The 21,034-nt window shown below is 43.7% G+C and overlaps 1 non-coding gene across 1 annotated transcript; it reads left to right on the top strand.

Annotated features, from left to right (window-relative positions):
- Positions 1 to 3,792: 3,792 nt before the first annotated feature.
- Positions 3,793 to 3,927, top strand: LOC138434871 (small nucleolar RNA SNORA70). The gene has a single exon (XR_011254934.1). It is a non-coding gene; the product is annotated as a small nucleolar RNA SNORA70 (small nucleolar RNA).
- Positions 3,928 to 21,034: the final 17,107 nt, after the last annotated feature.

Below are 21,034 nucleotides of genomic sequence, written 5' to 3'. Positions count from 1 at the left end.
TTTGGGGGAGAGGGTAGGGGTGGGTGGGGGCTGTGTGGAAGAGAGGCAGGAATGGTGACATGAACTTGCCATTCCTGCTCTTGGCCCATATTATGAAGAAATCAACCTCAGATGGGAAAAGCTGAGTAATTAATCACCACATTATCTGGATGTTTCTGTTTAATAAATATCCTTGCCTTAGCTGTTCCCTCTACCCAACTCTGTATTTCAGCCATGACCTTTTAACTGTCAGAGTCTCTTGAGTATATAAAGAGATAAAGCACAGCTTACAAAGCAAGTATCACTGCATAAGTCAGATTGCTTACAGCCTAACCAAGTCATGTGGGTACCTCCTCACAAGAGAGAATTACTTCTGTGACACTGATGAGGCTTCCCTATATAGAGGAGAAAGCACTTCTTTTCCACTTGGGAAAGTCATGTGAGGGTTAAGTTTATACTGGCTGAAAATAATTTGGTAACAATGTGAGCGAACTGTATGGGTCAACTTCAGGTTTGTAAGAGACTATAAGACTATAGTCTATAAGACTATAAGACATGCTTACACACATCCTGATTAAAATATTTGTGACAAGAAGAGAAGCCTTTTTTGGGTTCATATTTTGGGATAATATCATCACTGTTCATATCCCCAGTTACTAATCATGTCAGCCAGTTAGCATTTTAGAGTGCCTGCCACGGTGAGCCATGCCTGTGCTAGTTTTCCCAATGATAGAAGAAAAGTACAAATAAATACAATAACCATGCGTGTGTTTTTGTGAAATATTGCCCTTCATTGGACAATTTCTTAATGTATTTTTGTGGGCTGTGAAAGTATCATATTTTGCACTGATAAATACTTTTATTTCTTATCTGTCTTGCTAGGGCAATGAGCTAACCCAGAGAGAGCTCAGTCATCCCTGACCAGCAGGATCCAGAAAGCTGAACTGGCACAGTTATTCCAGCTGAACTGGAAAAGTGTTCAAAACTAGTTCGTTTTTAACTTTGACCCTGTTATAAAAAGTTGGATTAACAAAATTACATTCTTAAATAACTGCTCATCAAAGAGTAATGTGGGAAGTATGTTCTTTTGGACTTTAAAGGATCTGCTAAGCAATAAACGTTAGGAAAAATCTCATGATTTCTCCACAACAGCTGAGGAACCAGCCCAGGTATATGTCCAGCACCTCTGGAGCTGAGGAGCAGCCCACAGTTAGTACTTGGCATCCAGCTAAGTTCCTTTGGAATGCCACTGTGGGCTTCTTCATACCTGTGTGCATGCTCAGTCATGTCCAACTGTTTGTGACCCTCATAGACTGTAGGCCGCCATGCTCCTCTGTCCATGGAATTCTCCAAGCAGGAATACTGGAGTGGGTTGCCATTTCCTCCTCCAGGGGATCTTCCTGACCCAGGGATCAGACCAATGTCTCCTGCATCTCCTACACTGGCAGGCAGATTCTTTACCACTGCGTCACCGGGAAGCCCAGACTGTGAATATTTAAGACCCACTCAAATATACATGGTGAATGACAATAAATTCTAAGCATGAAAAGAAGACCTCAACCTCTCCTCATGTTTTCCATGCTCCTACTCTGGATCTAAGTGAAACTTTCAAATAATTTTTTCCCCCTACCCTCCTTTCTGTCCTGAAATGTGGGCACTCCCTTGCAATGACACCTTTTCCCACTGGTCTTCTACACACTTGGTCTTTCAGAATGTCATTCACTCTGACTTTCCATTCTGACTATGACTTGTGTATAGGTAGTTCCTTGGATAATACTCTGGCCTGATCTTTCTTCCTAGTCCTAAGTCGATATCTTCAACTGTCTGCTAGATATTTCCTCACCTCCGACTCTACATAAAATTTAGTTTGGTTTTTTACTTCTTGACCGTCCTGCTTATTTACAGGTAACAATTGGTCACTTTCATTGAGACTCAAAACAATGGAGTCTTATTTTAACCTCCTCTGACTTTTAATATCCAAATTCTTCAAGATTTTTTCTTTTTTGCATCTACTCTTCTCATTCCTTTCATTATCATCTTAGTTCAGATCTTTATCTTATGTTCTTAATTCTGAGATGCCAGCATTTTAATAATTTTATTTACCTAAAATTGTATAATCAGTGTAGACATTTAATGTAGAGCTTTTTATTACAAAAACCTATCATTCAATAGTGTCTTAGAATAAAAAGCTATGACATCTCAGACCTAGATTACTGTGCTACCGCTCTTTCAGCCTGAATTCCCTTTCTTTTCTAATCTGTCCTGCACACTACTGTCTGATTAAAAAAGATTGCATTCACTATGTCCAGTGGTTAAGACTCTGTGCTTCCACTGCAGGGCACAGGTTCATCCATTGCCAGGGAACAAGGTGTGACCCCCCTCAAAAAAAAAAAAAACAACTTCAGTGGTACCCATTCTCTGCTAGGTAAAGTATGTAGGTATGCCTAGGGGATCAAAGTACACATTGAAGGGACCCCACAATCACACCCTGACCTCTTCCTGTCCTTATCAGTATAATTGCCCTACCCAGATTCTTCTGCCCTGAACACATTCTCTTCTGCTTCTGTTGGTGTCATTTCCCATAATTAGAAGGTTATTCCTCCTGCTACGCATGCCCTACTCGGACTGCAAGTTTTCTCTCTGTTGTAAACGTAACCCGAACACTCTATCCCCAAATACTCGTCTTCCTCCAAATTCCTGTAGGACTTGTCTTGATCCCACAGCCATCCAGGATGATCCATTTTTCTGCCACCATGTTTCACATATATTATTATTATACTAATACTAATATTATATTATTATTATACTAATTACTAATACTAATATTATATTATTATACTAATTATAATTAGTTGTACTAATTAATTAGTATATTGATCAATTAATTATACTATTATTATACTAATATATTATTAGTTATCTAGTATCTTTGAATGTCTGTATATATGTATGTTGTTGTTGTTCAGTTGCTAAGTCATGTCCAACTCTTTGCAACCCCGTGGACTGCAGCATGCCAGGCTTACTTGTCCTTCACTGTCTCCTGGAGTTTGTTCAAATTCATGTCCATTGAGTCAGTGATATATTTATGAGTGTAAAGCAAGTAATCTGATGTTTTATAATGAACCCAGGAAAAATCAGTCACATTAGTTGTCTCATTCTATGTCTTATTTCTCTCATCAAATTACAAAGTCTTTGAAGTTATCTCTATTAGATATACTTGTTTCCCTTGAATTGTGATTTATTTAAGAAATACAGTCTAATAAGTGCTGAGTTCAATATGGGATCACATCTCTTAACAAAGGTCATGGCCACCTCTATTCTTTTCTCTATGGCCGGTCCTAATCACTTATATTCAGCTCCTCCCATTCTGCCCTCCTCCAGCACCCAAGATAATGATCTTAGCAGAACAATACTATTGCTCAGGTTTAGCGTAAATCAAATATAAAGGAACATGATGAGTTAAGGTGGATGTGAGGAGGCAGAAAGTCTTGAGATGCAGCTAAGATATAGGGCAAGGCTGGGTCAGCAGGTTAGGCTGGGTCACGTAAGATGTAGGGCAGGGCTGGTTAGCATGATGTCATGCTAAGGAGGTCAGACCTTCTTTCTCATCACTGGAACTGGGAGGTTTTATTAATCAGCCAGCTATGTCACGGAGGGACCTGATCAGATTTACTTCATTAGAGTTTTGGGAGATGGATAGGGAAGAGGAGGAAGAACTAGGAGAATGTAGGCCAGTTAAGAACACTATTTCAGTACGGTAGTGGGGTGGTGGGACTGAAACGCGAGAGAATGAAGTCAAAAGAATGTGGCTATTTGCAGCCCATTGAGCCAACTGTTCTCTTTTCCCCATGGGGGCCTAGTGTGCAAGGGCTGCAAACAGCAGCCTCCTTAGTAGTGTTGGAAGCCTGTAGCCTGTACAGGTTGCCCTAAGGTACCTCGGAGACATCCCTTTCCAGTAGACATTTATGATTGGCATGCTGTCCCCAATCTAGGTTCCAGACAGGTGTGTGTAGTGCCTTTGGAAAGCCCCAGGGCAGAGTGGCCAGGGTCCACATTGGCCAAATCATAATGTCCAAGTTGCAGAACAAGGTGTACGTGATTGAGGCCCTGTGCTGTGCTTAGTCGCTCAGTCATGTCCAACTGGGAGAAGGCAATGGCAACCCACTCCAGTACTCTTGCCTGGAAAATCCCACGGACAGAAGGGCCTGGTAGGCTACAGTCCATGGGGTCGCGAAGAGCCTGACATGACTGAGTAACTTTGCTTTAACTTTTCACTTTCATGAATTGAAGAAGGAAATGGCAACCCACTCCAGTGTTCTTGCCTGGAGAATCCCAGGGACAGAGGAGCCTAGTGGGCTGCCGTCTATGGGATCACACAGAGTCGGACACGACTGACACGACTTAGCAGCAGCATGTTCAACTCTGTGACCCCATGGACTGTAGCCGTCCAGGCTCCTCTGTCCATAGGGATTCTTCAGGCAAGAATACTGGAGGGGGTTGCCATGCCCTCCTCCAGGGGATCTTCCCAATCCAGGGATCAAACCTAGGTCTTCCACCTTGTAGGTAGATTCTTTACTGTCTGATCCTCCAGGGAAGCCCAACTGAGGCCCTACACAGGGCCAAATTCAAGTTCCTGGGCTGCCAGGAGACCTGCATCTCCAAGAAGTGGGGATTTACTCAGTTTAATGCGGACAGATTTGAAAACATGCTGGCAGAAAAGCGGCTCATCTTGGATGACTGTGGGGTCAAACACATTCCTAATCGTGGCCCTCTGGACAAACAGCGGGCCTGCACTCATGAGAGCCTTGACACTGTTCCCTCCTGACTCATGCCCACCAATAAATCCTACTTTCCTGTCCAGAAAAAAGAATGTGAAGAGAAAATGGACATAACTGGATGGCAGAGATGAGACGGAGAAGACAGTGGGAAGGAGTGAATGGCACAGGTTCCCACCGTGAGCAGTGGGGTAGCTGGCAGTGCTCTTCCCCAAAGTAGAGAAGCAGGTTGGGGATGGGCTGGAGTAGGTGAGAAGACAGTGAGATCTGATTTGGATATGTTGAATTTGTGACTGAGGGTCTGAAGCAAGAGATGGGCTGGAGAGACAGACCTGTGATAGGCACAACTCACCCAATAAAATGTGTATCTGTCTTGAAATACACTGTTCACTCTTAGCCCAATGCAGCCAACTACATTTCTTGTCCTACCTGTTTCACCAGATTTTTATTATGTTCCTGGCTCCCAGTTTGTTATACTTTTACTCTTGGCCAGTTCAGAACTCTTTCTGTACTATATTATATAGAGTAGTTATATAAGTCTTAAATAGACTCTTTGACATTGTTTAATTTCATGAGGAGTAAAGTTCCGTGGAAACCGAGTTTATTGCACCTTATGTTACAATAAACCGTGGTGTTTCCTGGCCAGGTTCCCTCTTTTCCAGCTCACTTCATCCAACTGCCTAGGCACAGAATCTTCTCTGCCCTCCTTCTATTCCCTTAACCCCTTCTTGACACTACGGTCACAGCTTTATCTTTTTTTGTTGTGGTTGTTAGTTTATTTGACTGTGCCGAGTATTAGCTGCGGCACACAGGCTTTTCAGGCCTTGTTGCAGCATGCGGGATCTATATTTGTGGGATGTGGGATCTACTTCCCTGACCAGAGATTGAACCCATGCCCCCCTGCATTGGGAGCTCAGAGTTTTAGCCATTGGAACACGAGGAAAGTCCCCACTGCTTTATTCTCAAAGCTTTCTTCTTCCTGGGTTCATGATATCTCCTGATGTTCCACCTACCTCCAATTTCTCTGGCTGCTATATGTCACCAAACCCCTTCTTAAAGTTTCCTAGGCTTCCCTATTTAGCCTTCCTTTCATCTCATTTTAGTGCAAATGTGATCTCATCCACTTACGGGGCTTAAAAAACAACCATTAACATTATTTCTAAATCTGAATTTGTGGCCCAGTCTTCTCAGTCCAAATCCAAATATCCAACTCCTCTTCATTTCAGTTCAGTTGCTCAGTCGTGTCCGACTTTGCGACCCCATGAATCGCAGCACGCCAGGCCTCCCTGTCCATCACCATCTCCCGGAGTTCACTCAGACATGTCCATCGAGTCAGTGATGCCATCCAGCTATCTCATCCTCTGTCGTCCCCTTCTCTTCCTGCCCCAATCCCTCCCAGCATCAGAGTCTTTTCCAATGAGTCAATTCTTCACATGAGGTGGCCAAAGTACTGGAGTTTCAGCTTTAGCATCATTCCTTCCAAAGAAATCCCATGGTTGATCTCCTTCAGAATGGACTGGTTGGATCTCCTTGCAGTCCAAGGGACTCTCAAGAGTCTTCTCCAACACCACACTTCAAAAGCATCAATTCTTTGGCGCTCAGCCTTCTTCACAGTCCATCTCTCACATCCATACATGACCACAGGACAAACCATAGCCGTGACTAGACAGAATTTGTGGCCCAGTCTTCTCAGTCCAAATCCAAGTATCCATCTCCTTTTAGGATACCTTTTTCCGCATGTGTTCCATGGGCATTTCAATTCAGTTTGCCGCAGTGGAGTTTTCCTCTTTCCCCCACACGTGGCCTTTCTCCATTCTAATTTTCAGTGATAGTAGTCACCCTCCCAGTAACCTGGGAGCCGCTCCTGACTTCTTTTTTCTTTCTCAAACTCAGTCTGCCATGAAATCCTACCCATTTTCCAGTTTAAATGAGCATTTTCCTAGATGAGAATTCGGTGTGGTTGAAGATAATAAGGAGGGATTGAGACTAGCCCTGACAGAAGTTTTGTTGAGAAATATTGGAAAACGTGGTTGGACTATCAAGTGGGAGAGTGACTTGAAAGAGGCCACACTCCACGTGAAAGACATGGAGTATTTCACAACTGACGTGGTTGTAGAGCGACCAAACATTAAGCAGATGGATGAAATGGTCATTTCAAAGTGCATTTTAAAATAGCAGTCACTTGAAAAATAGGAGTAACTTTATAACCAGAGGCAACCATTTCTCACATTTCATTGATGACGTGAGGAAAAAAAAACCCTACAAATTTCCAACTAGAAGGTCAGAAAATCTGACCCTGAATTTAAAGGGAAGTGCTACTAAAAAATAAAAAATTCTCAGAAGATAAATTGAAATTAGGCATTAGTGATGTAACTAGTAGACTGTGTTGAAAATAATTGCAAGAATGACATAATTTGATTAAAAGGTGCTTATGAATCAATTCCTTAACTATAAATGATCTTTAAATTGAATATATATAAACATATTTTTTAATAAATCACCAAATTGAATTGTGATGATGATTTTCTGAAACATCTGCATTTCCGTATTTCTCAGTAAAAATTTGAGGTTAAATAAGCTATGTTATAATATAGCATATGATATGATATATAATATATTGATAAACATAAGTAATTTCCATTTAATTTGGCTCAGATACTAATTAAATTAAAAATAAATGTACTTCCCTCACCAGTATAGTCAGTCAATAGGTATATAGCTGGGAGAAAAAGAACTACAAATCAGGCAGCTCTATATACCATGTTTTAAAAGCTAAGGAAAAAATTAAAGTAACTGCAGTAAACACTGCACTTATAGAAAAAAAAACTACATTTATGAAGCACATGTTTCAAAAAGTAAAAGCTAACCCTCTTTATGTGATGAAAGCATCAAGAATCTTATGGAAAGATTTCATTTTCGGTTTTGTGTTTAGAATTGTTAAGAGGCTGTGAGTTTCAACACAGGAGCTTATAGACAACTAGCAACCAGAGAATTACTGCTACCAGGAGTCAGCAGTTTAAAAAAAAAAAGACATTAGAAAAAACTGCTAGGTGTGATAGATTTAAAACCAAAGCTTTTCCTCTTCCTCCTGGCCATTTTCTCCTTTTTTTCCTGATTGCATTTTCAATGATAAAAGTCTGTCAAATCGCTAAGTTACTTACATGGGGGCCTGGAAACCCCAAGGCATGGTGAGGATACACGTTAATTTCCATCCTGGAGCTCTGTACCTGGTGTTTGAATCAGTGAGCAGAGCAGCCGTTTGTTTTCTTGGTTTAACTACCACAGAGCAGTCTTAAATAGATGTCTGAATTCCAAACTAAATCTCGAGCTCCGCCTCTCTGAAAAGGAAGAAAAAAAAAATGTGACTCTCAGCTCTTCCTGTCTGCCTGGACAGTAGCTTAAAAGTAGGACAGTCAGTGTCTGAGTGTTAGTTTCCTGTTTTGGATGCACTATTCTACCTGATGATTTTATTTTCCACTAGAAAAATTATTTTCTCCTGAGTTTCTTAAAGGTAGAAACAAAAATCTACAATCAAAATCTCAGTAGTGTTCTTCATATTGGTTTCATACACAGGCAAAACATTTACTGATGTATTGTTTAGAGCAAAGAAGGAAAATAAAGAGATTAAACAAGAGGATTTAAGGTTCCTTCACAGTCACAGGCCTCAAGATACTTAAAACCCTTAATTTCCTGAGACTGAAGGAAAATCAATACTGTTGCACTTTATCTAAGCTGCATTAGGACTGAAAACTGTTGATACATTTTATAAGGGGGGAATCTTATATTTGAGGGGCTCAGGGACCCCCCCATAGCCAGATGGGTGGCAAGGGATATAGGCTGATGATTTGCTTATTTTAATTTCACTGGTATATGTTCATTTGAAATATCACCGTCCTAGCCTTATCTACCACATAACTGTACATTCTGCTTAAGGAAAGCTAAGATTAGAAGTAATCTGTTTGAGGGAATTTCCTGGTGGTCTGGGGCTTTCACTGTGGGGGCTTGGGGTTCTATCCCTGTTTGAGAAGATAAGATCCTGCAAGCTGCACAGCCAAAAAAAATAATCAGTTTTTAAGAAGAGAACACTCTATACTGCTGTTTTTAAAAACGAATGAATGGAATGGGGAGCATATAGCTGAGCATAGGCTAGCACATTTACCGAACTATCACAGGCAGGCACAAACTGAGAAGTGAAATTGACTTAAAGAATAGTAAATAAAATCTAACGATGTATGAAAAGAATAATACCAAATGACCAAATGTTTGTCTCTGGACTGTGAGGATGATCCAGCTTTAGAGGTCTTTTGATATGATCTGTTACATTAACAAAAGAGAAAAATTGCAAAAATTAGATTTTGAAAAAGTGTTTGCTACACCTGTTTCCAATTTTAAAAAACTGAAACCAAGAGAAAAGCTCTTTTTGTCATGTAGGATATCTGGAAACTTCCTTAACTCATTAAAGTACAACAACCAAAATCCAGAGCAAGCATCACATGTGACAGTGAAACCAAAAACCTCTTATGCTACTGCCACTTCCCAGTGAAGGTCCCACTTCCCAAGACATCATGTTTGGGGGGAGTTTAACGTATGAGTTTAGGGGGTACAAACGTTTAGTTCATAACAACGCCTCTCAGGATGGGGCCCCTTTACTCAGCCCATCAAGATGACTGCAGGAGTGACATAAACCTTACGACAGGGTTAGGCTGAGGGAGGCTGGAGCTGAAATTCCCCGGTATTCTCCGTCTACTGCTGGGTGGCAATCATTCTCAAGGGAGGCAGTTCCATACCCCAAAGGGATATATTACAAAATGTGTACTGGGAGACAATGAGCAACAGATGCTTTTAGTTTTACTGGACAAGAACTTTTTTGCAATGTCAGAAATTGTTCTGCATGATAAAAATTTCTTCTGCCCCAAATGATGGCTCAGCAGTTACAAATCTGCCTTCAATGCAGGAGACACAAGAGTTGCAGGTTCGACTCCTGGGTCAGGAAGAACCCCTAGAGGAGGAAATGGCAACCCACTCCAGTATTCTTGCCTGGAAAACCCACGGACAGAGGAGCCCGGTGGACTACAGTCCAAAGGGTTGCAAAGAGTCAGACATGACTGAGCACAATATCAAATGATGGGAATATTCCTACTAAGAAATTCCACTGAAATATTTACATGTAGAAAGCTTATGGAATTTATAATTACATAAAAAATAATAGAATTGTCTCCTGCAATTTCGTTGGGAAGTTCAGGAGTGTTAGGCATCATGGATTCCCCCCCCAGGCACAGAAATTCCTAGTTAATCATTACATATTAGTATTTATGGACTCTGAAGCAAACCATGGTCTGGTCTTGAAGCAGTGCTGCAACCAGAGAAACCAGCTGGACCACCAAAGAGTAATTCTAAAATAACTCAAAAATTTTCTTATATTTCCCAAATATGATGAAGGGTATACATAACCCTCAGCAGCATTTTCTGATTAATGTCCACTCTTCATTCCCATTCATCTCTTCACATCCAGTTTGCTTTTTCTCACATAAAAATTTTGTTTTAAAAAGTCCTCTCCCTTCTTTTCTAGTCTCTATCAGTAAAGCACAGCACTGAGAGCTGACCTGGGAAATAGTCTCATGGCTGGTTTTCAGGCTGCGGCTCTGGGGGCCCCATGGCTCAGCTGTGAGCAGTGTCCCTGGGAGGCCACTCAGGTGACAGCTGCCCTTCGGTTGCTCATATTTGTTAAACACACATCAGGCCAAAGATGGGCCTGGCTGGTTGAAGAGTAAATATACAACAAGTTACTTTTAGGGTGCCAACTTCCTTTGTCCCTGTACAGACACCAAAAATGACAACACAGAGACGAAAAGGGCCCATTGACTGCAATGTGGAATGTGGGACATCTTACTGCTGAAGCCTGCTCTAGGCTGCAGCAAGGAGTTTCACATTCTGAAGCCCTATTTTAAGGGGACTGGGGCAGAAGCCCCTTCCTCCTCAGAACCTGGAAGGCCTGAGAAATCATACCATGATATCCTCCCAGGGAATGTAGGGAAGTAGATGGGAGATGCCCTAGAAGTTTCCCATTCTCTCGCAGTAAGTTGTCTTTTAAACAGAAACACACACCAAACAAGGTTATATATCAATCAGTTGACAAGAATGTTGTGACCAGAGGTTTGCAGGAACCTAATCTTTTGCTTCTCTTAGATGCAATAAACAGTTTGGTATTCACTACCTTGGCGTTCACAGCAACTGTATAGACCCTGAGTACTACCAAAGAAGAGAATAATCTGTATTATGATGAACACAGAAATATATTGGGGCTTCACACACAGCTGGTCTCAGGGACCCCTCCTCCCTTACCAAGGGTCCTGAGACCACTTTGAGAACTGCTGCTCCAGTACCCAGCAGTTCAACAGGATGATGCTGGGAATAGGCCCCTTAGGATCACCACAGCTATTTTGTTCATCTTTGCATTTCTAGAATCTCGCATAGTGCCAAGCACATGAAAGTGAAAGTGAAAATGAAGCTGCTCAGTCATGTCCGACTCTTTGCGACCCCATGGACTATACAGTCCATGGCATTCTCCAGGCCAGAATACTGGAGTGGGTAACCTTTCCCTTCTCTAGGGGATCTTTCCAGCCCAGGGATCAAACCCAGGTCTCTTGCATCACAGGCGGATTCTTTATCAGCTGAGCCACAAGGGGAGCCCCAAGTACATAGAAGCACTCAATGAATATAGTAGCATTCAATGAATTGTGAATTAAATTAAAATGGGCTAGGATAAAGTATTTATGAGATGGCAAAAGAAAGCTGAGACAGACAGAATGGCCTTTTTGGAGCTGAAGTTCAGTTCAGTCTTTTTATTTGTTTGTTTTTGTGTTTTTGGCTGCACTGGGTGGCTTAGCTCTCTTAGATCAGGAATCTTAATTTAGTTCCCTGATCAGGGGTTGGACCTAGGCACTTCGCAGTGAAAGCACCATGTCCTAACTACTGGGCCGCCAGGGAATTTCCCAGTTCAGTTTTAATCTTCATGATTTATGTCTAGGGTAGATTATTTGAACTATTAAAAGTGATTCAACATGTTTTAGATTACTGAAAGTGAGAATGACTATACCAAAGATATGAAAGAGGATTTTTTTTGTTTAAGAAATTCAGATGTAGAGAAAGCATACTTGTACTCAAAGAATATGATACATTGATAAATAAATACAAATCTATACTGATGAAATATCTTGATTATTACAGTGGCTTTTGCAATGTAATTTTTTTTTAAGATATAAGATTTAAAATCAGGCCTCACCTCCTGTTTTTCTGGTGACCCTGTTAACACTTATGTAAATTTTAACTACTCTAGGTTGGGAAACATTACATCATTGTTTCTTATCTTTTCTTATACAAACATAGGTAAGCATTGTGTTGATGAAATAACACACAGCTTTGATGAAATAACAATCTGTAACTCTCTGTGTTAAATTTAGCCCCTGCCTTACTTCCGTTTGGCCTATGGCTTCTTCCATGGCAAAGATCAACAAATGACACTTCAAAGAGGGCCCACGATTAGATCCTGGTCCTGATATCCTGCACAGTGGAATCCTTGCCCCTAGAAAGTCAGAGGAGCAGGTACAAAGCAGACTGCTAGAAACGGGTGGCCACAGGCTATGTGTTCCAGGAAAGAAGGAGATGGGAAGTTACTGAGCAGACGGTAAATTTACAGAAGGCAGGGACTTTTAGGTACCTCTAGAAGTATGAAGGAGGTCTGATTCCTAGATTACACAGGACAAATGCTGCTGACCTGAGTGACGGTAATAGCAGGTGGGTCCAAGGCTGAGTAGAAGGTCCTCCTGGGTCCAATGAGATAATCAGAACCATGTCCTTGGGGTCAGGCAGTCTAGGAGGAAGCAGGCACAGGGGATTGGGGTGCTGAGCAGGCAAGAGATGCCAGCTAGCAGTGGGGAAGCAGAACTGAGCTGTTTTGGCAGAGTGGGGCCTGGGCAGGAGATGGAGAAGAGAGGCTAAGGGTCCTGTTAGGGGACCGGGGGCCTGGAGTTGAAGTACCCATAAAGAACAAGGAGTGGAGAAAGACTGCCTCTCGCCTTCCTTCTGTGTGTGCAAGTTTGAGGTTGAGGAACCACAGCACGCAAGCAAGGGAGGGGGGCACTCACCATTGCCCTGCTGAATTTGTTTTCCGAGGCGGTTGTAAGGAATCACTGCAGACTGGGTGGTTTCAAACTACATAAGTATATCCCTCAGTCTAGAGGCTGTAAGTCCAAAATCTGGGGGCTGGCAGGGTTGCACCCCCTCTGCAGGCTCCAGGGGAGTAAACTTTCTTAGTCTTGTCTTACTTCTAGGGACTGACTGGACTGTGGTTTTGTCACTCCGTCTCCTGTCTCCATGTGGCCTTTTTCCCTCCTGTGCATTTCTCCTCTGTGTGTCTCCTGTAAGGATCCTTGTCACTGGATTCAAGGCTTGCCTGATGGTCCAGGATGATCTCCTTATCTCCAAATACCTAATTCCCAAAACTCTTTTTTCAGATAGGATAATACCCACTGGTTCCAAGGATTTGACGTGGACATATCTTTTGGGGGATACGATGGGGGTAAATTTTATGTGTCAGTTTCTCTGGTCCATGGTGCCTAGATATGTGTTCAAACATTATTCAGGGATTGTCCTCCATGCTCCATGATTGGGCCTCACTCAATCAGTTGAACACCTGAATAAAACAAAGGCTGACCTCCCCAGAGTAGGAGGGACACTTCTGCCAGCAGACAGCCTTTGGACTTCATCTGCAGTATTTGCTCTTCCTGAGTCTCCAGCCTAACTGCCTTTGGACTCAACTGCAATTCTTCCCCGAGTCTCTGCCTGGCACTTCCCCCATCAGATTCTGGACTTGCCAAGCCCCAACAATCACATTTTCCAATTCCTTAAAATAAACCTCTTTCTCTCTTTATAAATCAATACATCCTATTGGCTCTGTTTCTCTGGAGAACCCTGACCAACACAGGGGACCACCGTTCAACCTGCCACATGAGTACCTACTCTAGGAAAGGAGGGGACTTGTGAAAACTTGAGACTTCCCCCTGAATGCGGGGATAAGTGTAAAGGTATCTTGCAGAGAACAAATCCACAGTATTAGTTCCTGACATGGGGCGCCATGGGTGTTCTACCCTCTCTAAGGGTCTTCCTTTCCCAGTCCTTTTATTTCTTTTCATTTTCTATCAGTTAGGGTGTTTTCTTTTCAAATCCCCCACCGTGGCTCAGCAGATGGACTCATCACTGACTTCATGGAGAGAGAGAACCTTCCAAGGAAACTCCCTCCTCCTTCCTACCCTAGGCTGAACATTTGCTGTAGACTGACTCACTCTTCTTCGTGCCTGGAAGACAGTGACAGGAGTGGGGCTGTGAAGCCAGCGGGAGCCAAGCTTGAATTCTGGCTCTGTCATTTACAGTTGACTGATCTTGGACAAGTTATTTAACTTTTCTAAGGCTGATAGTACTTCTGAAGAGGTGATATTCAGAAGGCTGGTACCAGGTGGAAGGAGATACCAGCGCAAAATGTACACGCAGCCCCTGACACTCAGTGAGTTTCCTTGCTCTCCCCAGACCCAGACAGAATGATGGCAAGGCCCTCGTGAGTGATACAGGCAGTGGTGGAGACAGTGTATGTCGTCTGATGACTGCCCGTCCGATCTGCTTGTAATTATGCTGTTTTGCTTCTCCTGAAATCAACTTTAAATCAATCCTTTTTCTAAACGTAGCCTTGTCCTAGATAATATTTGTGAAACCATAGGTTTAACTTGCTAATTATCTATAGTTTCCAGTGCACAGTAAATATACTTTGTTACTCATTCAGTGGTGCCTTTTATGATCTTAATAGGATTAACATGCTAATTATAGATCTTTTTTCTAATATGCATCAAAATGAATACATTCAAGCAGTCATTCATTCAGCAGGTATTAGAGTGTCTTTTTATTGGGTTGACCCAAAAATTCATTCAGGTTTTTCCATAACATCTAATGGAAAAACCTGAACAAACTTTTGGGTCGATCCAATGTGTATAAACAGCCTGGCAGAACTCTAAGCTCTGAGCAGCAGGCAAGGCAGTTGACCCCAGACCCCACTCGTTCCCAGGGCTGAGAGGGTCAGTGGATGACCTGCTGCACTGGTTAGGAAGCTCTGTCGTGTGTTTACCAAGGCACCTAGTCAGGGTGCACTGAAGTCCCGACTGGAGGCTTTCTTCTGCTCTGCATTTGCCCCTGTGCAATGGGAGGGGGTTAGAAAGGACAGGGGTCTATTTTAACCCTGGGTGTTTTCTAATTTCCCATCTAATTCTTCCTTATAGGTGACTGAAAGGAAAATTCATGACTCATGTCTGCTCTGTGGGTTTGGCCGTCATACGTGTGTGTGTGTGTGTGTGTGTGTGTGTGTGACTCACCCTCTTCCTTCCCCTGAGGGGCCCATATTCTTCTCACAAGGCTGCCCTGGGCTTCAGGCAAGGCCCTGTTAGACTCAACTTTGGGGGAGACTTAGCTTTGGGGAGAGCATAGAAGGTACCACCTTTAGACTCTAAGCCAAGGGCCTTAGTGGGCCTTACCTGAGCCCATCAGTCACACCTGTGGTTCCACAGGCTGCCTCCCTCCCACCTGCAGTGTGATCTGGGGACTGGGCTTTGTCAATATGTCCTTTGTAACACCTTTTCAGCCTGTCCCTTTCTCCAAGGGCTTCCTCTCTGAGTATCTGCATGTGTCTCTAGGGCAAATGGAGAAGGCAATGGCACCCCACTCCAGTACTCTTGCCTGGAAAACCCCATGGATTGAGGAGCCTGGTAGGCTGCAGTCCATGGGGTCACTAGAGTCAGACACAACTGAGCGACTTCACTTTCACTTTTCACTTTCATGCATTGGAGAAGGAAATGGCAACCCACTCCAGTGTTCTTGCCTAGAGAATCCCAGGGATGGGGGAGCCTGGCGGGCTGCCGTCTATGGGGTCGCACAGAGTCAGACATGACTGAAGCGACTTAGCAGCTAGGGCAAAAACAAACACAACCAATGCAAACCAGTTCTCCCTGTTAATGTCCCCTACATGTCAGCGGCCCTGCCTCTCCCTCCTCGTGAAAGCATATTGGGAGAATGAGGTACACATAGGGTCTCCGCCTGCCAACTGCCCACTCGTTGCTGACTTTCCCCATCTGTCTTCAGGCCCTGCCACACTCCTGAAATGGCTCTCTTAAGAGCCAGCAGTGACCTTCCCAGGAGCCTCGCTGACTCCGGTAGCCTGGGATGTGTGGACCCTCCCCAGCCACCAGCACCAGATGGCCACAAGCTGCCCCATCTCAAGGCTTCCCAACCCATCTCCTCCTGCCCGCAGGCCCAGGGCACACAGAGACCCGGGCCGTCTGGCCCTCCCGTTGCCCACACTCATATTCTCCTGCCCCTCTGTGTCCCCCTTTCTGCCCAGCATCGGCCCTCGGCCTCAGCAAGAGAGAAAGTCTGCCTTCCCCTCCCCTCTCAGAGCCCAGAACTAAAAACAGAATTGCCCAGAGCCTCATGACCAGGCCTCTGGGAAGGCTGGCGGGAACAGCTCAGAGTTTCAGAAAAGAAGTGTGAGCCTTGGGAGCAGGTGGCCCGAGGAATGAGGAGATTCACAAAGAACAGGGTGGCAGACCGGCCGCGCTGCCTCTGTTGACCGGGAGCCAACTGGGGAGCTGCCGGGGCCAAGCACAGACTTGGGTGCCTAGGTCAGGGCTGAGGAGGTGACAGTCACAGCTTATCATCATAAACTATGGAAGGGAAGGCAACCTGGGCGCCAGGTGAGAGTGAAGTCAAGCCTTCAGCTTAAGCACCCATGGAGGGAACACAGGGAGGAAGCAGGGCTCCTGAGGCACCAGACTGTGTCAGACGACCTGGGTGAGGCTCGCCCAGCAACAGTCACAGGGAGACAGAGGCCCCGGAACGTGTTCCAGGAACAGCCCGTGCGCAGGGCCTTCTCCCCGCCGCTGCTTCTGGCTCCCCCAGCCATCCACACTGCACCAGCTTGGAGGCCTTTACACACACGCTCCTTTTATCAAACAGTGGCAATACCTGCTTGAAATAGCAGCGGGTTCTGAATGCAACCAGTAGAAGGTTCTCCACTCTTCAGAAAACAGGCGTCCTGGGGAGGAACAAAGGGTGCTTTCCCAGAGCTGTGTCCCAGTGCCACTGGAACAGGAGGCCCAAATTCCTTCAAACACCTGAGCAGACGCCCTAGAATGTAATGCGGGAGTAGGAACAGGTGGCTCCCATCTACCTGATTACAGTGGCAGCTTCCAGAGGCAGAGGAGCTGTGTTAGCGTCAGGCAAAATTCCCGCCCCAGGCTTTGGTTTCTGTTAACAAATATATGCAAATAAGTTGCAGAACCCCTAACACACTAGTCTGGGCTGTATGTATGTGTATGTGTCTTTGATGGGGGACACATTCATGAGAATATAAAATAAAGCACGCAGGACGCAGGCAGAGAGAGGAGGGATAGAAAAGCTGGACGGTAGGGTGGGTGACACCTGGGGGCAGGACTCGAGAGTCAGAGGAGGACTGAAGAGACTCTTGGGGCCTGAAGTCCCAGATCTTATGCTTGAAAGTTCTCCCAAAAAGTTGTCCTGCATTTTGAGGAGATGGTGTCCAAAAACAGGAGTGTTGATAAAGTAGAAGTAAAAAGCACTGTTGATCAGGAGGCCACACGGATGAGAAGAGCCTGAGGTCTGGCAGCAGCAGGGCAGTGATATGGCTCAGCTGATTAGGTTTGTTAGGCACACCTGGACCCGTCCGTGCTTTCCTTCTGCCTGTCTCTGCTCTTAAGGGATGGCTCCAGATCAAAACTGGACTTTCCTGGTGGCTCAGCTGGTAAAGAATCCGCCTGCAATGCAGGAGACCTGGGTTCGATCCCTTGGTTGGGAAGATCTCCTGGAGAAGGGAAAGGCTACCGACTCTAGTATTCTGGCCTGGAGAATTCCATGGAGAAGTCCATGGGGTCAAAAAGAGTCAGACACAACTGAGCAACTTTCACTTCAAAACCAAAACTAATAAATTAAACCTTTTTCCCTCCAGATTTTCCTTTTTTACTTAATGATAAACTTATTTTGTATGAGATATAAGAGGCAAGTATAGAAGAATGCACCAACCCAGGTTTACAATTTTAGCATTATGCCATTTTGCATCAGATCTTGCAGTTGAGAGAGGAAATATCGCTGATGCAGTGGATCTGTGGATCCAGTCTTTCTAAGAAGCTGCTTCATCTCCATCAGCCACGTGGTCAGTGGGGTTGCCTTGCGGGAGTGGACCACACAATCCCTTTGAAAGTGATGTAGGAAGGCAGGCATTGACGTGGTCCTAAGTTCCCTCTCTCTTGCTCAGGAAGGCCAGCAGACAGCAGAGGGCGGATGTGTGGGCAGGTCTGTCGTGAGGTGAGGTCTAAAGAAACAGGATATCTAAAGAAGCTTTCAAGCCCTACTCAGGTATTTAAGAGCTCCCGCCCAAGCACCGCCACCAGTTTTTCTTGTTTAGGACGTTAGTCTTGCTGGTTGTCCTTTCACTCACCTTTATTGAATTTTATACCCTTATTTACCATGTACCCTTTTAACTGCTGTGGTTTATGAACCATCACTATAGTTTTCCACTTATGTGATTTGATCTGCAGATAGGCGCTACAATACTTAATCAAATATCTCCTGTTTATTCACCTACAAAATTAGGACAATAATACATATTTCAAAGATTTCCCAAGGGTTACGATAATATAGATAAATCACCTAATGCAGTAATTGGCAATATAATAGTAAATGTTTTTTCCTTTTTCTTTCTAAATTCTCATAAAGCATTTGTTTTAAAACTCCATTTAAAATTCTCAAAGAATTGCCAACAAGCCTCTCAGTTAGAATTTCTGGAAACAACTTTTGGCTCACTAATGGAAACTGTGGCATTTCCTTTCTTCTGATTATCCTAGATGCTGGAAAACCTGCATGAATTAACAGTGTTAAAGCATGATTTTTAATCATTTTTTTTAATGGAAAAATACAATGGTCCCATAGTAAAGATTAATTACGGGGTTAAGGTTAGGGTTATGAATGAAGGCACCAGAAAGATGTTAAGACTGTTTCAAAGGAGAATTTGAGGAAGAGGCAATGAGGAAAGATAAAATGGTTCTGCTAATACATGTAAAACTGGTTAATATCTTCATGCAATAAAATGTAATGTTTGGGGTTACCTTTTCTACAGAGGAGAAATCAGTTGTATCTTCACCAAATAAAATTCACTTGCATTGCTATAAACAAGAAACTTTTGCATTATTATAATTTTTTCTACAAATTTACTTCAACTCCTCCAGAGATAAAAAAAATAGCCTGGCCAATAAGAAATCAAATTGCATAAACCTGTAGAATCAGAAAATCACAGCGATTACAGTAGGCAGTAATAAGCATTCCACTGAAAGGAAACCTAGTAATCTCCCCTGTCCATTTCCAAATCTTGGACAGTTTTCCCCAGTGATATGTAGATCATTAGACTGCAGTCTTGGAGAAGGCAATGGTACCCCACTCCACTACTCTTGCCTGGGAAATCCCATGGACGGAGGAGCCTCGTAGGCTATAGTCCATGGGGTCGCTAAGAGTCGGACACGACTGAGCGACTTCACTTTCACTCTTCACTTCCATGCATTGGAGAAGGAAATGGCAACCCACTCCAGTGTTCTTGCCTGGAGAATCCCAGGGACAGAGGAGCCTGGTGGGCTTCCGTCTATGGGGTCGCACAGAGTTGGACACGACTGACGCGACTTAGCAGCAGCAGCAGCAGCAGACTGCAGTTTAGAAGAGAGGCTTTGGAATTTTCTCACTCTGCATCAAGGAAATCAATAGGCTCCTATTTCTAGCCAGTGCCTTCCTCCTAGCCTCTGATTACAGGGAACTCTCCTCTCCCTAGCCATGATGTGGATTAGGAAAAAGGTGCTAGGGAGCCGGATCCAACATTAACCATTTTGTTCCCATGTTTGGTATCTCAAGGGCTAGCCGTGTATGTGGCACCACGAACTTCTCCAGCTCCCCAGACTGCTCCCCTACTTTGCCCTTGCAAACCCTAAGCCCAAGCCAGAGAGAAAACTAACAGACCCTGAAATTTGCCAAATTTCACAAAATGGTTTGTTGAACAATTCCTTATGTACTGCCTTGGAACACCTGTTGTTATATTTTTTAATGTGGTACAGTTTTCTGAAGTGTTATTTCCTGTGCCTTCAATTAAGTTGTACTTCTTTGATAGCAGGAACAATTCCCCTCTACCAGCACTCAATATTAGGTGTTAAATTAACTGTTCAAACAAGTGTTTAATTAGATGTTAAGTAAGAATTAATTGAAAGGATACATAGAAAGTGTTAGAACGGAGCCCTTCCCTGCTCAGAAAAACTCTGACTTCCTAACACCTTCAGAATAATATGAAACTTATCAGAGATCTCACCCTCCCCATCCACTCTGTCCACCTACTCCTGCCAGCAACTGCTTACCCCCAATACAATTTTTTCTTTTTGCATCTCTATATTTCCCCTCTCAACCTGGAATGCTCTTTCCCTTCACCTTCAGGGCTTAACCCAAATACCACCTCTTCCACGAAGCCTTCCCCACTCCCTCTGGTTAGAAGCAGCCTCAACACTTGCCTTGTCTTCCCAACAGCTGGAGTGAGATGATGAAAGATACAGGCTATGGAGCCAGACGGTCTAAACCCATTTATTTGTTCTGTGATCTTCAGTGAGTGATGAAACCATTCTGTGCATGAATTTTCTTAGGTAAACGTAGGGAGAAGGCTACTGCTGTCCTCAAAGGTTTTGTGAAGATTAAATAAACAAATACGTGTAAAGCACTTAGAAAACGCCTGGAACATGATGAGTGCCCAGGAAGATTATTTATTATTATTCATTTTGGATCCTCTCCTAATTCTTTACTGGGGCCTCTTCCAGTTCAGTCCATCTCACAAAGCTTTTATTTACTGGTTACTCCCCTGTCTCCATGGCTGAAGTAAGCTCCTTAAGGGATGTCTGCGGAACTCTGCTGAATGAATGAACAAATTAAAGAATAAATGAATGGGTAAAGGCTGTCCTGACTTTCAGTAAATAACTCTTTCTCAAAAAGCAGACGTTTTGGTTATGGTATGTGGAACTTTTTTTTAAACCAACAGAGCTTTTGAACTTCTTTTGTAATTTCAGGCCTCTGTTTGCTCAAGTACAATGTTTGAATGGCCCTGACACATTCTGGGGCACCAGGATCTTTCCGGCATAAACTATCTTGGG

The sequence above is a fragment of the Ovis canadensis genome, chromosome 2 (assembly GCF_042477335.2).
Source record: "Ovis canadensis isolate MfBH-ARS-UI-01 breed Bighorn chromosome 2, ARS-UI_OviCan_v2, whole genome shotgun sequence".
Classification (NCBI taxonomy): domain Eukaryota; kingdom Metazoa; phylum Chordata; class Mammalia; order Artiodactyla; family Bovidae; genus Ovis; species Ovis canadensis.
Note: the sequence above shows the minus strand (reverse complement) of the source record. Positions and strands in the feature narration are given on the sequence as shown.